The sequence below is a fragment of the Grammomys surdaster genome, unplaced genomic scaffold (genome assembly GCF_004785775.1).
Source record: "Grammomys surdaster isolate TR1022 unplaced genomic scaffold, NIH_TR_1.0 190, whole genome shotgun sequence".
Taxonomy (NCBI): Eukaryota; Metazoa; Chordata; class Mammalia; order Rodentia; family Muridae; genus Grammomys; species Grammomys surdaster.
In genome coordinates, this window is record NW_021604635.1 from 4441073 (window position 1) to 4454729 (window position 13657).

At 47.1% G+C, this 13657-nt stretch overlaps 1 protein-coding gene across 7 annotated transcripts in view; it reads right to left on the reverse strand.

Moving 5' to 3' along the window:
• Fyn (FYN proto-oncogene, Src family tyrosine kinase) overlaps positions 1 to 13657 on the reverse strand; it is a 193331-nt gene that overhangs the window by 11924 nt on the left and 167750 nt on the right. The window lies entirely within an intron of this gene.

Genomic DNA, 13657 nt, shown 5'->3' on the forward strand with positions numbered 1-13657 from the left:
GTGTGTGTGTGTGTGTGTGTGTGTGTGTGTGTGTGTTTGTGTATTTTGATTTGAACAAGAATGGCCCCCAGAGGTTTGTGCATTTAAATGCTTATTCAGCAGGGAGTGGCAGTACTTAGATTAGAAAGATTAGGAGGCGTGGCCTTGCTGGGGTAGGTGTGGCCTTATTGAGTGTGACACTGGGTTTTGAGGTTTCAGAAGCACAAGGCAGACAGGTGGCTCTCTTCCTGCTGCCTGTGGATCGGGATGTGGAACTCTCAGCTCCCTCTGCAGCACCATGTCTGACTGCACGGCCCCATGCTTCCCACCATGATGACAATGGACTAAACCTCTGAACTGTAAGCCATCTGCAATGAAATGCTTTCCTTTATAGGAGTTGCCTTGGTCATGGTGTCTGTCACAGCAACAGGACAGTGCCTAAGACAATATGTATGCACAGATGAATACACCCATATATCTCTCAAATAATGCTATATTTCAATAAATACACACAGAATTAGATCATCACTCTGTTCTCCGGTGTCCTCTGGTATATAAGGTCATAGATAGGTCTTATGAGGTGCCACGAATCCATAGAAGTTCCAGCTTCCCCAGGATGGAGCGAATGGATAGAGCCTGCACACTACACTGAAAGGGGCCATGTTTCCTGTTTCTCACACTTGCCGTGGGGACACGATCCTGCCTGTGGCTGACTGCTCGCTTCCTCCCACCCGTTCTCTCCACGGTGGCCATCTTTATTTCTGGGACGTTTTTATTCTGCACTGTGTGATCACTCTCCTCCTTCCTTTTTCCTACCAGGCTCAAGTGAGGAACACTTTTAGACAGGGCATGCCTTGATGACAGCTTATGAGTCTGATGGCTAAGCATTCAAATACATGAGCCTACAGGGTGGGGGGCACTCTTATGCAAATGAACACACGCACACGCACACACACACGCACACATTAAACTCATCTCAAAGGCAGTAGGACTACATCTTTCAAGTGTCTCTGACCATTAGGAGAATCCTCTTTTTCCACATCTAAAGAAAAGGCACAGCCCGCCCTTCTCGTCATGTCGTTAGAAGGATGTGGACAGATTAAGATGGACCTAGCCGCCTGCGTTTTCATGTAGGGTCAGCAACTATAAAGCAGTTCTGGGCAGTTCTTGAACAGACCAGAGGAAAACATACAAGGAGTTTACATTTGTTATGCAAATGGTAGCAAGCTTCAGCCGTACTGATGATGCTTACGAGCTGCTGAAAAGCACACACAGGTTGATAAAAATCAGAACTGTCATCTACGAAAAGTCACTACATGCAAAAGTGGCAAATGATTAAAAAAATCTTTAAATTATGGAGGTTTTAATAGCCAGACGTGATAAATTAGAGAATTAAATTTTTGTTTTAAATACAGTATACCATAACAATGTTAACGAAGACACCCTGGCATTTCCCAGCAATGTAGTTTTCTTCTCCGTGTCTTGTATGCCAGTGTGAAGTCCTACGATTTCCCTCCGTGGCACCTCACCCTAACACCGGAGCAGGAAGGTATCTGTGTCACTCTCTTCCACTTGTATGCATTCCATTTAAAGTGGGTTTGTTTCTCTCTTCCCTTAAGTGATGGTGAGTGCCTGTACGATCTGGGATTCTCTGAGCAGTCATTTTGTTTTAAAATTTCATTAAAAGCATTCTTCACACAGCTTTCTGTCCTTGGCATTCTGTCTTATGCAGCTTCAACTCCAAGCCACTGGGGTCAGGGTGACAGGCTTCCCTCAGTGTCAAGGGCGGATTGCCCAGGACCAAACCCCAGCTGGAATTCTTGGATGTTAAACACATCCTCGTTTATAGCAACTCCACGGCTTTACAATCTGACATCTCAAGTACAATGGGACTTTAGATTTCTCTCTGGCAGAGAAATCCTGTACCATAAACGGCAGGAAATTAATCCCTGGGTCCTCCTCGGACTCATGCAACACTGCTCAGTGGGTGGGGTCCTGGCAGGAAACTATGAACAATTTAGACAGCCTTTTTGGTCTCCCTTCTATGAAACAGTCTCATGTAGCTGAAGGTGTGACCATCAACTCCTGGTCCTCCCTGCCTCTGCTGTGTGAGGGCTGGGATTACAGGTGCAGTAACACGTAGTTTTCACTGGGATTACAGATGCAGTAACGTGGCTTTCACTGGGATTTTCTGAGTAAAAATTTGTAAGATTTCAGGTTTTAAAAACTAAATGCATCAGCCAGCTATACTAATCTGACTTATCATTTTCTCATTTTATAAGGGTACAATAAAGATATTAAACCAGGCAGTGGTGGCACATGTCTTTAATCTCAGTACCCGGGAGGCAGAGGCTGGTGGATCTCTGCGAGTTCTAGACCAGCCTGGTCTACAGAGTGAGTTCTATGATAGCCAGGCAGTTACACGGAGAAATCACGTCTTGAAAAACAAAAACAAAACAATGACAAAAAAGATCTGTAAACTTTTACGTAAGAGAACACAGTCTTTATAATCTGATGGGTTTCGACAGGAGGTCATTAGTAGGTATGTGTTCTGACGGGTTAGAGGGGACTTACATAGTTATTTTGCATCATTGCTTTATAAGACATAAAATATTTTTCATACCAAGCAACAGGTATTTAAAAGGATAAAAATTAAAGAATGGCTTTGTCCATATTTTTAGTAGCTACCCTCATCAGAAACTTAAAAAAAATATTTACTTTATTTTTGTGTAAGTCTACATACTTGTGTGCAGGTGCCCTCTGAGGCTGAAGGGGACTGTGGAGTCATGTGGCGTTTGAGTTACAGGAGGTTGTAAAGCCACTTGACTTGGGTACTGGAACTGAACTCAGGTCTTCTGGAGCCTGAACCATGAGCCATCCCTCCAGCTCCAACAGAAATTTTGTTTCTTCTTTTCTTTTTTGAGACAAGGTTGCTATTCTGAAAGTCACAATGTACACCAGGATGCTCTTGAACTCAAGAGATCCACCAGCCTCTGCCTTGGCAGCATTAAAGGTGTGGTTTTAGTTTGTTTAAAAAAGAAAATGAGTGTTTTCTGAGACAAAAGTTTAATTGAAGCAAGGACAAGCTATCACTGAAAAGAAGTAATCAATGCTTAGCTTCCTACTCTTCTTGACACTTCTTTGCTCTGTTTTAGCTTCCTCCCTCCAGAGGGTACAAAGTTACTGGTCCTACAGTTGGCTCTGAGAGTGTGATGCTAGGCAGTTGGTTTCTCCTGGTCTCTTTGTATATGGCTATGCAGGACACTGAGCAACAGGGTACACAGCCCCACAAGGGACCCTGCTGGGAGCTGGAGTTAGAGCTTCACTTCAAGTTAGAGAGTTTAGAGAGTTGGAAGGAGGCAACTCTCAGAGAGAAAAACAACAACCTGTGGTCACCCTGAGGCTACCCCTGCCCTGTTCTTGGTCTGAGTGCTACTTGCTTAAAGACTCCGCCTGATCAATAACACTTGGGCAGGTCTCCCAGCTCCGAGCTGCCACGCAGCCTGTTTTCCAGTCGTTATAGCTTGAAACGTGATGGATGCACAGGTTGTCAGAAGTGCATCTCTTGGCAGGCTGTCTCTGAGGGTTGAGGCATGTCCTTGGGATGACTGTCTCCAGCTCAGAGCCTGGTGTGTCTGGTACACACAGAAGACTCCTGAGAGAACCGACTGGATGACAGAGGAGCTGGGCAGTGGATTAGCTGACTAGCCATGGCTTCTTATGGGCAATTTATGTGGTCTCTTATCTCTGGGGTGTCTTCCCTTGTTCTTGGTGACAGTACTAGTGTCATGTCTGTCATTGTCTGGATGGCTGTTTAAGGGTCTAACAACTGCTGACTACAATGGGGAAGCATCTGCTACACACTAATGAAACCTAAGTACACTTGCAAAGTCTGCATTTTAATACTGAGCATAGAGTACTCAGAACCCCTTAGTGTCTGAGTGAATCTGAGAGAAGTAGAGGGAGTCATAGCTCTGCTTCAGAGGAACAGCGGGCAGTTCCTGGGCTGCTACTGGGATGGGCAGTGGTTTTAGTAGCAGAAAGAGCAGGCAACAGGAGGCTTTGCAGTGGTGGTCACAGTGAGACAAAGTGAGCTGCAATCACTTCCCGCTGATGGATTCGTCTGAAGCGGGTTCCTAGTCAGGGGAAGGAGCGTGGTGGGTCTCACTCAGTTATCCAGGTTTGTCCCTAAGAACGATAACAACAAAGACTCCACCTGACCACTGCTGAGCTGGCCTGCTCTTTGCTTCCCACCAGAATCGAGTCTGAAGTCTGGAGCTTTCCTCACAGGCCTAGCATCTGCTCTACGGACAGCCTCCTTCCTGCCTCTCTCGTCTCCAATGCCTGCTCTTCTTCCACTCACTCTAACCACACGTGCCACTCAGGCCTCAGTGTTCCCGACTCTTCTCTCTCCGCTATGCCCTTTTTTGTCACTAATTTTGCCTGCTGTGTGTGCGAGGGGGATGGGTACGTTCAGATGTTTCTCATTTGAATTCCTGGTTCTTTATTTCCAAATATTTATGGGCTTCTAGGGTCTCTTGGCTTTACCTAAAATATAGCAACTGTAAGCTTAATTTATTGTTCAGTATATCATCTCACTATGTGCAAGGCTATAAGAGATTCTTGTAGTAGGAAGAAAAACGTCACCAAATGACTGAGTTAGAAATTAATTCTTACTTTTCAAATCTAAGAAACGAACAAACTCGCCTTCGTTTATTTGTTTTTTACTACCCACTTTCTGGGGTTGGATCGCCATGTTGCTAGGCTTAAGGGCAGAAAACCTACGCTGGGACTTTTCTTCCCTTGCTATTTCTAGACCTAACCACTGTTATCACTGTCACCTTAACCTGGCACCTTGGTTCTGCTCTTTCACCTGTCTCTCAAGATTACCCAGATTCCAGTCGTCACCTCTGCTGAGTCCCCCTGCCTTCGTCCCCCTGCCTTCGTCCCTAGTCTTCAGCAGAGTGCCCGCCCCTCTAATTAATCCTTTAAACTGAAGCTCCCTGTTCTGGCTTCTAGAGCCACATGGAGGGTCCCTACTGAATTCAATAAAACCCACCACCTGGTTCCAGGGACCCACTTATCCAGGCAACCTTGGTTTTTCCTATTGCAAACGTACAGTTAATCCAGGTTAGTTTGCTTTTTGCTCCTGTAGCAGGTAGCACACACCTGGCACGATCACAGTCCTTCTGTTGTATTAGCTTGTCTGAAATGCCATCTTTCCCTCTACTTGCCTAGCTACAACCTTCTGCCTCCTCAAGACTTCTTCCTGAAGTCTTCTGGGACGAACATGATCCAAAGAGGTAATTTAATGCTGGGCGCTACAATTGCCTGCCATTACGTAACTGATCATGGGTCCTTGCTGTGTGTGCCACATGTCTGACACATGGGTTACATGTGCAGACATTTCCGTTCTTCAGCTGAGAGAACACCACATTGAGGAACCGGTGTAAGGGATGGAAATGGGGTCGGGTGAAAGGAGACTGGCGTCAGGGTCAGAGCACTTAGACCCTGTGCACGAGCTGCCGCCGAATGGAGCTCTTAGCACAACACAGACCTTCCAGGTCAGCGTAGTCTGTTACATTGTTTCCGGTACTTTGACTAAAGCTGTTAAACCACGACTGCTCAACAGACATGCTAACAACAACAAAGGTCCACTTGAACAGTGACTGATTCAACCCCCAATGGCCAAAGAAGTTATCTTCTTTAACCAAGACTTCAAAAAAGCTAACCACAAAGAAAATACTGGATATAGAATGGTATAACACATGATGGCTTTTGTCAGCCCACTCAGCCTAATGCTCTCAGCTTTAAGTGAAGACGAGATGACTGGCCAGATCCACGTCAAGACGGGTCACTCCAAGTCCAAGCCGCAGTCCAGTTAAAGGAATGGCTACATGCCCAGTGGTCAGCCAGGAAACCTGCCCTCTACTTCTGCCTCAGACAGAAATGTGTCTTGACTTGCTTGGTAGCTTCCTGTAGTGGACTCTCTTGCTTACATTAAGATGATGACAATGTTTCCAATGATCACACGAACACTGCAGATACCTTCCATCTCAAGACTGCTTTCTGAATAAAGCGAAAGGAAGAGCCAGGACACAGAGCCACTGCTCCGAAGTGACAGTGGTGGCAAGCCCAGTGGTGGGCTGAGCTGGAACTGAGTAGTGTTCTTTGCAAGGTCAAGAATGGTCATGGAGAAAGCAGGCTCAACAGATATAAGTGAAGCTGTCAAAGATGGAATTTAACAGAAGTTAAAATAAACGAAGAAAATGAGTTTCAGAGTGAGGTAGACCTGGGCTCGCAGGCTGGGTTTGCCAGACCCTTGAAAGCCCAAGTGTTAGTTTCCTGCCTATAACTTGGGATGGCAGGAGGTACAAAGGTCTCCGCAGAGTGTCTGATGACCAGTAACAAGCTGAGAGCTAAGAACATGCTTGGATTGAGTGTTCAAGGCATTGAGTTGCACTGACAAAGGCCCTCAGCACCACTGACCCTCAAAACTTCAAAAGAGGATGCAGAGAATCCCCCACACTCATCCATCGACCCCTGAGAATTCCCTGAATGTCTGTCCACTGAGTGCTCAAGCACAATGTGGGACACTCTAGGGTTATCAGGAGGAGGGAGCCTCCTGTAGGAATTTTCTAAAGCTAGAGGAATGCAGCTCCTAGTTTGAACCTACAGAGAGCTAAAAAGTGGTTTTGGCTTGAAGATGGCTCAGGCGATGGTAGGGATGAGGGAGTCAACTGTGGTGAGTGCTGCAGGGAGGCATGGGAACAGAGAAGGGACCAGTGTGACCCATGGCTTTCCCAGACCCAGAAAGGTTCACAGCAGAGGTTAATACAAGCATGCTGGGGCCATCACACATCTCGAGCTCAGTCCAGCCTGGGACTGTTAGGTCTTGTGTAGTACTCTGACTGTACAGTCACCCTAGAGAGTAAAAGCAATCACGGACTATAGCAGTAACCGGAAGCTGACTAGATGCGGGAGAGAGCAAGAAGTCTAGGACAGGATATCCTGTGTTAGGAGCTGACCCAACCTGGAACTTGGTGGTGACTCAAGCACAATAATAATTTCAAACCCAGTGAAACTTGGCAGAGGAAAACTCCTAATTCTCATAATAGGCCAAGGATGACGCTCAAATTTCCCGAATGCTTCCGAAGTAATAAGCTGAGTGTTTCCAGTTACCCCGGTAACATATTCTGCTAAAATTTCCATTTTAAGTTCATAGAGTTTAGCGTCATGTTTTGAGAATAAATATAAAGGAAAATCTAGTTGCACAAAAGGATGATTGATATTCCATCTGAAATTGTAGCTTGGGTGGGGGGAGGGTAAGGAGTCTGACAGAGAAGGTGACAGGGATTAAGACAGTGTTGTCTCATCAGGGACTTTGAGAGAGGAGAGATGAGTGAGGAAACCTTGAGTGCCAGGAGACAGGAGTTGGGCCTGAACATAATATGAAACTCTGGGCTGATTAACTAGGCGCAGCTCCAAGGTCTGCTTGGGATAAATCCACGGAAGAAACGTTCAAGCTGGAAACGTGAGCAAGCTCCCAGGGGCTGAACAGTGAGCACGGAGAGACAGGGATCTTGGCAGGCCCACCACTGGGTTAAGAATCTAACACAGACAGAGTGAGCCACCCTCAGAGGGACCTGGGCCACGCCAGGCCACATTGTGCTAGGCAGTGTGGACAGTGGGGATATAGCGTGGGACAGGCTCATCATACTGGGTTTGGCTCTGAGTCTAGAAAAAAGGCCCAGAAGAAGGGATATACAGAAGACAAGTCAGCTACAGGTTGCTTTTTAAACTGTCCCCTGCTTTCCAACCTGACAAAGTGCCTATGTTTCTGGGACCCTGTGGAGACCAGCATGTTGGGCCAGGTACCCTCCCTTGGTTAGGAGAGAGATGCTCCTAGCTGCAGGCAGTTTGCATGTGCTCTGCCTGTCCCTGGCTATCCAGTGCATGCAAATGCAGGCTCCTTCTGCCAGCCAGCAGAGTACAACAAGGAAGCCGAAAGACATTTCTGATGTTTGATGGCAGTCTGCAGTTCCTATTTACACACTTTAAAACACAGAGGGTGACCATCTGCTTCCTTAGTGACGATTACCAAGAAACGTGGGCTGTGCAAACTGACGACTTGCTCCTGACCATTCACAAACAACTGCCAGGAAGCTCTGCCCAAAACAGCACAAAGGACAGGGAGCTGCCCCTGTGAGCACAAAGCAGGACTGCCCGTGGGCTGGGCAGATAGAGGAAGGTGCTCAGAGAGCCGGCTCCAGTGACCTGTGCTGGCACAGGGCCCTATCTGCGTTCCCTGGGCCAACTCAGAGAGCTGTCCAAGGATGTAAGGGGTAGAGATCAGTTCCCCGCCACCCCGCAAGCATTTTTAATCTTAAAAGGGACTAGGGAGAAATGAGTGATTTAAAAGCCCCTCTCGTTCACTTCATCTGGCTGTCAGCACAGCCTCGCTAGGAGGGACGATGCTCTCTCAACAGTTCATCTCCATTTCCCGGCATCTGCCCTGCTCCCCTGACTACTAATGTAGGCTGGAGCTACGGCAGATGAACAAAGCGGTCCCTCCCAGAGACGCCAGTGGTAGGAAGCCTAGAGACAGAGGAGGCAGAATACAAATGAAGCTGCCTTCTGCCCAGGGACAGAGGTGTACCAAACTCCGGCCCTGGAAGGTTCAGGGAGGCAGCTTTGCTCAGTTCTGCTCACGGGGCTCAGCATAAGCCCTCTGGCAGCTCTGGGGATGATCAACTCCCGTGTGGGCCTGGGGGTGGGATGGCCTGGTCACTTCACTGCAGCCCTTCACAGCTCTGCCTGGGGACCAGGGACTTGAAACAATAGCTTGCATCGGGAAGAGGTTTGCTTTTGTTAAAAAATGGGTTCACTTCTTTAGCAAGGAAAGAATTAAATTAAATTCAACAATTAACAGGGTTCCATGCCCCGCCCCCTTCTCTGCTGACATTTGCTGTTCAGGTCACAGCACACAGTGTGGGAATGAGGATGCTGTTGTTGACAGGGAACAAGAATTTCATACGCTGAGGGGAGCAGAAGGGGGGCACCTCGTGGTGAGATCAGCCTTGATCTGCCACTGGATTACAGGGGCCTCTGAAGCAGCTGATTAATAATTCTGCAGGAACCCTTGAGCTGGAACGCGGGCGTACTGAGTCTAATAATCCCCAGTCATTGGAACAAAGGAAGGACAGGAATTGAATTCACAGTTCTGCATTGTGAAACTGGAAATCTAAAAGAGTCAGGGACCCTGTCCTTCCTGACTGTGTTTGTCAACCTTGCTGCCTGCTCGTTTGTGGTAAATGGCTACTGTGCTTTTTGAATCCAAAATCTGATTACATTTAATTAGCACCGGCATCTGGGATTTCTAATACACAAAGAGTTATTAAAGTAACAAATCTTTCTAAAATATGTTCTCCAAGAAAGAACGTGTTAATTTATGCAGTAACAATTTTTAACGTGAAGTAATGAACATGGAAACTGTAACAATTATGAATTCTTTGTAGTCTAATTTATATGTGAATTCTACTCCAGACAATAATCTATTCAATTTAAATGCTCAATACTGGGAGTATTTGAACAGACACATTTTTCTTGTCCTACTTAATACATAAACAAGCAACAAAGTTACCCAAAGTTCTGAGTGCTCTCCTTTTGTCCAAATATTCCACACACTCAAAGATGACATCGTTTTGACATTTGTTTTCTAAGTGCTCATTTGGTGACTGCTTTGGAACAAGTCAACCAACCAACCAAACCCTCAGAGAAATTCCATACTCCTGCTCTTCATGATTCAAATGGGGACAAGCCCTGGCAGGAGGCAGCAGGAAGGCCTCAAGAAACATGCATGGTTCGTGGGTACCACCTGTGGGTGGGTGTGGAATATGCCTGTGTGCATCTACAGGGTAAACCTAACACACTGTTGCTAATACCACTGCCAACTGCACCAAGTCCTTTGTGGTAAGCACTTCCTGTCTGTCCGTTCTCAGACCGTGTGACAATTCTGTTTGCAGAAGAAGGCAGGCTCAAAGTAACTTATCCAAGGTTCCTGAGCAGATCTGCAGTGATGCCAGGATTCACACTAACTAAGATAATGTGACTTCTCCAGCCACTGTCAGAGCCAGCTCAGGCCTTGCCATCTTTTCAAACATAGCGAGGAGTGCAGAGAAAGGAGGAAAGAGGTCTGGGAGGAGAAAAGACCTGTGAGGGAGAATGAGAAGCAAAGGACACCAAACAGCTTCTGCCCTTTCTAATCCCCTGGAAAGGGGGTTTCCAGTTGAGGATGCAGAGGCCCAGAGAGGCTGCAGATCCAGGGGAAGGCAGAGCTAGCATCTGAACACAGGCCCATCTAGCTGGATAGCGCTTGTACTTCCTGAGACAAGAATCAGTGTGTGCAGGAAACACCGACAGGAGCAGCAACCCTCCCTAGGGGGCTCTGCTGCACCACAGCACTTGATTTCCAGGAAGTGTGCACACTGAGCATAGAGCAGAAGTGTGTCTGTGGAGAGTGAGGAGAAGGGCGGTGACCAGAGCTATGTCCACTGCTATACACAAACAGTGACAATATGTGCTCTGTGCTCATGAGGGCTGCATCCAGTCTTTAGGCCATCGTCCCCACAGAGGAACAGCTAGACTTGTTTTACTGCTGTCCAGGATAATTGTTACCCAGGGTCCATGTAAGCACCTTTGTGATATCAGACACAATAATGATATATAATAAATATAAATAAAACCATGTGCATGCAGCTTGGGGCTATGGATGGTTCTTTTCTTTCTTTTTTGAGGGAGGAGGGCAAGTGTGGGCAATCTCTCTACGTAGCCCTGGCTGCCCTGGAACTCACTAGAAGACCAGGCTGGCCTCAAACTGAAGAGCTCTGCTTGCCTCTGTCTTCCTCGTGCTGATACTAAAGGCATATACCACCATACCCAGCTATGAATGGTTTTTAATCGGAGGAAAGAATGAAGGCCTGTCCAAGACAATGGAAAGGCAGGACTAGCTGACCCTCCTCCACTGAGTTCAGAACAGAGGGTCTGTGGAACACGTGGATAGAACCAGAAAGCTGACTGTCCAAATAAAATAGACTAGCTTGGGCTATAAATGGTGATATGTGTGTGCTCGTGCATACACACATACACACACACGTCACATGCATCCTCTATCTATCTATCTATCTATCTATCTATCTATCTATCTATCTATCTTCTATCTATCTATCTATCTATCTATCTATCTATCTATCTATCTTCCACCTATCTGGCTGTGTATTACGGCTTTCAAGTCCCTTTCTTCTATTGATTACTAATATTTTTTCTCTTTAAAGTGTTTTTAATATAATACAAACCCTATCTATGGAAAACATGTCAATCACAAAAAATTGAAGCTATGAAATAATTCTTCATATTTTACCACCCTCAAAGAATCTGTATAGACTGCTTGCTCAATAATCATACAGAACTCACGCGAGGCAGGCACTGTTACTGTCTGTTTGACAGAGGATAAAAAGGAGGCTCAAAAGAGGTAGCTGCTTTGCTTGTCAGTGACAGAAGCAGTTTAAACCTGGGGGATCCTGATTTCCAACCCAGGTAAGCGACCTAGCTGCAGTTGCCTTTTAAATCCATGCTCTGTGGGACAGTGACTGCCACTGCCAAGCCAGGGCTGCCCATGATCAGCCCTCTGACAGGGAGAGGACCTGGAAGATAGGAGGGTGTGTGTCTCCCGCCCAGTAGCTACACCTGTACCAGGCCCAGGTGGACTTAGCCCTACTGTCCCTCCGTACAATGATAGGTCACATGGTGCCTGTGCTCAGTGGAATAAAGTCTGCTATGAGAAGCTAAGAACTGTTAGAGGAAGCAAGAGTCTCACGAGGAACCAAGTCACATGTCACGGCTAGGTGAGACGCTGTTCCTAAGAGTGGTGGGTTACTACAGAAAGGATCTGTGGAGTCATGCTCATGGACTGCCTTACAGGCAGAGGGAGTCTGCCGCAACAGAAAATGGCTCTCTCTGGGGCTGGTTGCAAACTAGGGTAGAAGGAAATGGTCTTTACAGGTCTGTCTTCCTCTGTGAGGTGGTTTTTAAGACTATGTACATGTGTAAAAACATACCCAGTTATATACCAGATTTGTCTATTTTATTGGATGAACGTAAATTTAAAAAAGAAAACAGAAACAAAGAAATCAAGTGTCCGCAAGAGCAAGTCATTACTAAACACGGCCAGGCCTGTCTGAGCAGCCAGGTTCAAGCCAGCACGAGCCAGCTCGACCAAGTCTGTGGAGAGTTCCCCCAGCAATTGTCATTTTCTGTGAGAAGAACAGATGGTCCAGGGGCTGTGACAGGGCAGCAGTGAACTGCTGCTGAGGAGAGGGGTGTGGTGTAAGAGCACAGTCTCACCTTGATGCCGTCGGCCCAGGATGGGGTGGGGGCCTATGGTAACTTCTGGAAGGATCGTGGGACTGGGGCTAGGGAGGTGGCTGTCAGGAGAGCTCCAGGGAAGGGGTAGGTGACACAGAGGGGAAGGATGAGGGTCGGAGGACCTTGCTGTGGCAGTGGATCAGCTGATACCCCAGCAGCTTCTTTGGGTTAGACACGGCAGGATGGACACCTCAAATACAACAAATCCCAACTCACACTCATTCTCCCTCTCTGAGGTTAAGATGTCCCTGACGTCTCCCTTAGGCACCAGTGCCACCCTAACCATAACCCACAGCTGCCTCCTGGGGAGAAAGGGCCTTCAGCCTCTCTTTCCCTGCATAGTAACTGGCTCTTTCCAGTACAACTGCAACCCTACTCATCTGTTTACTCCCCAGCAGCCTGGTCCTCTGTAAGCTAAGACAAGAACCGCAGCACGAGCGCTGACAGCTGCTATTAGCTGCTATTAGACATTCAAGTGCTTTTCGGTAGCTGCAAAAATGCACAAAACAGGTAAAACGCATCTGCATTTAAAACTAAGTAAGCTGCCTGTGGACGGACGAGTCGGCGTGCCCAGGGCCCAGGTCAGTGATAGGTATCGCTGGGCTTTGTTGCCTGGCTTTAGTGCTCCTCATGCTAGCCACCTGTCTCGTGCCCTTAGGCTTCCTGTCTCTCTCCTCTCCCTCCTTTCTTCCTTTGACGTGCATGCCAATCTCAAACTCCTGGGCCGATGAGACCTTCCCTCCTCAGCCTCCAGCGCAGCCTTTGCTTTGGCCTGGGTGTCATCATAACAACTTTTAGCCAAGTTCCTTTGATAAACAAGGTATTCAAATACCTGCTATGGATTGTTTAAAGTGACTCCGGATGGACAGAATTCAGTGCAGAGCTTATGACTAAACAAGAACTGGTTCTTATTTCGAGATGTTCAGGTAATTATGAGGAACCCCAAATGATTCTAGTTGCTTCTAAAATGGTATCAAGTGGAGGATAACCTTCATAGGCACTGGGCCTGGTCTTGAATTTCTCTTTGACAATGGGCTTCTGCTCACAAGCCAGGGTAGGTAGGGTGAGTGTGAGGTGTGTAGGAGACAAAGACACATGAAAGACCTGTGACGGACCTCCACACTGCAGTGTCCTTGTGTCCTGTGCTTCATACCTTGCCGTGTGTGTGTGTGTGTGTGTGTGTGTGTGTGTGTGTCTGTGGTGACAGACATTTCAGAGCACACCCTGAGATGGGAAACTCACAACTGTTTTGCAA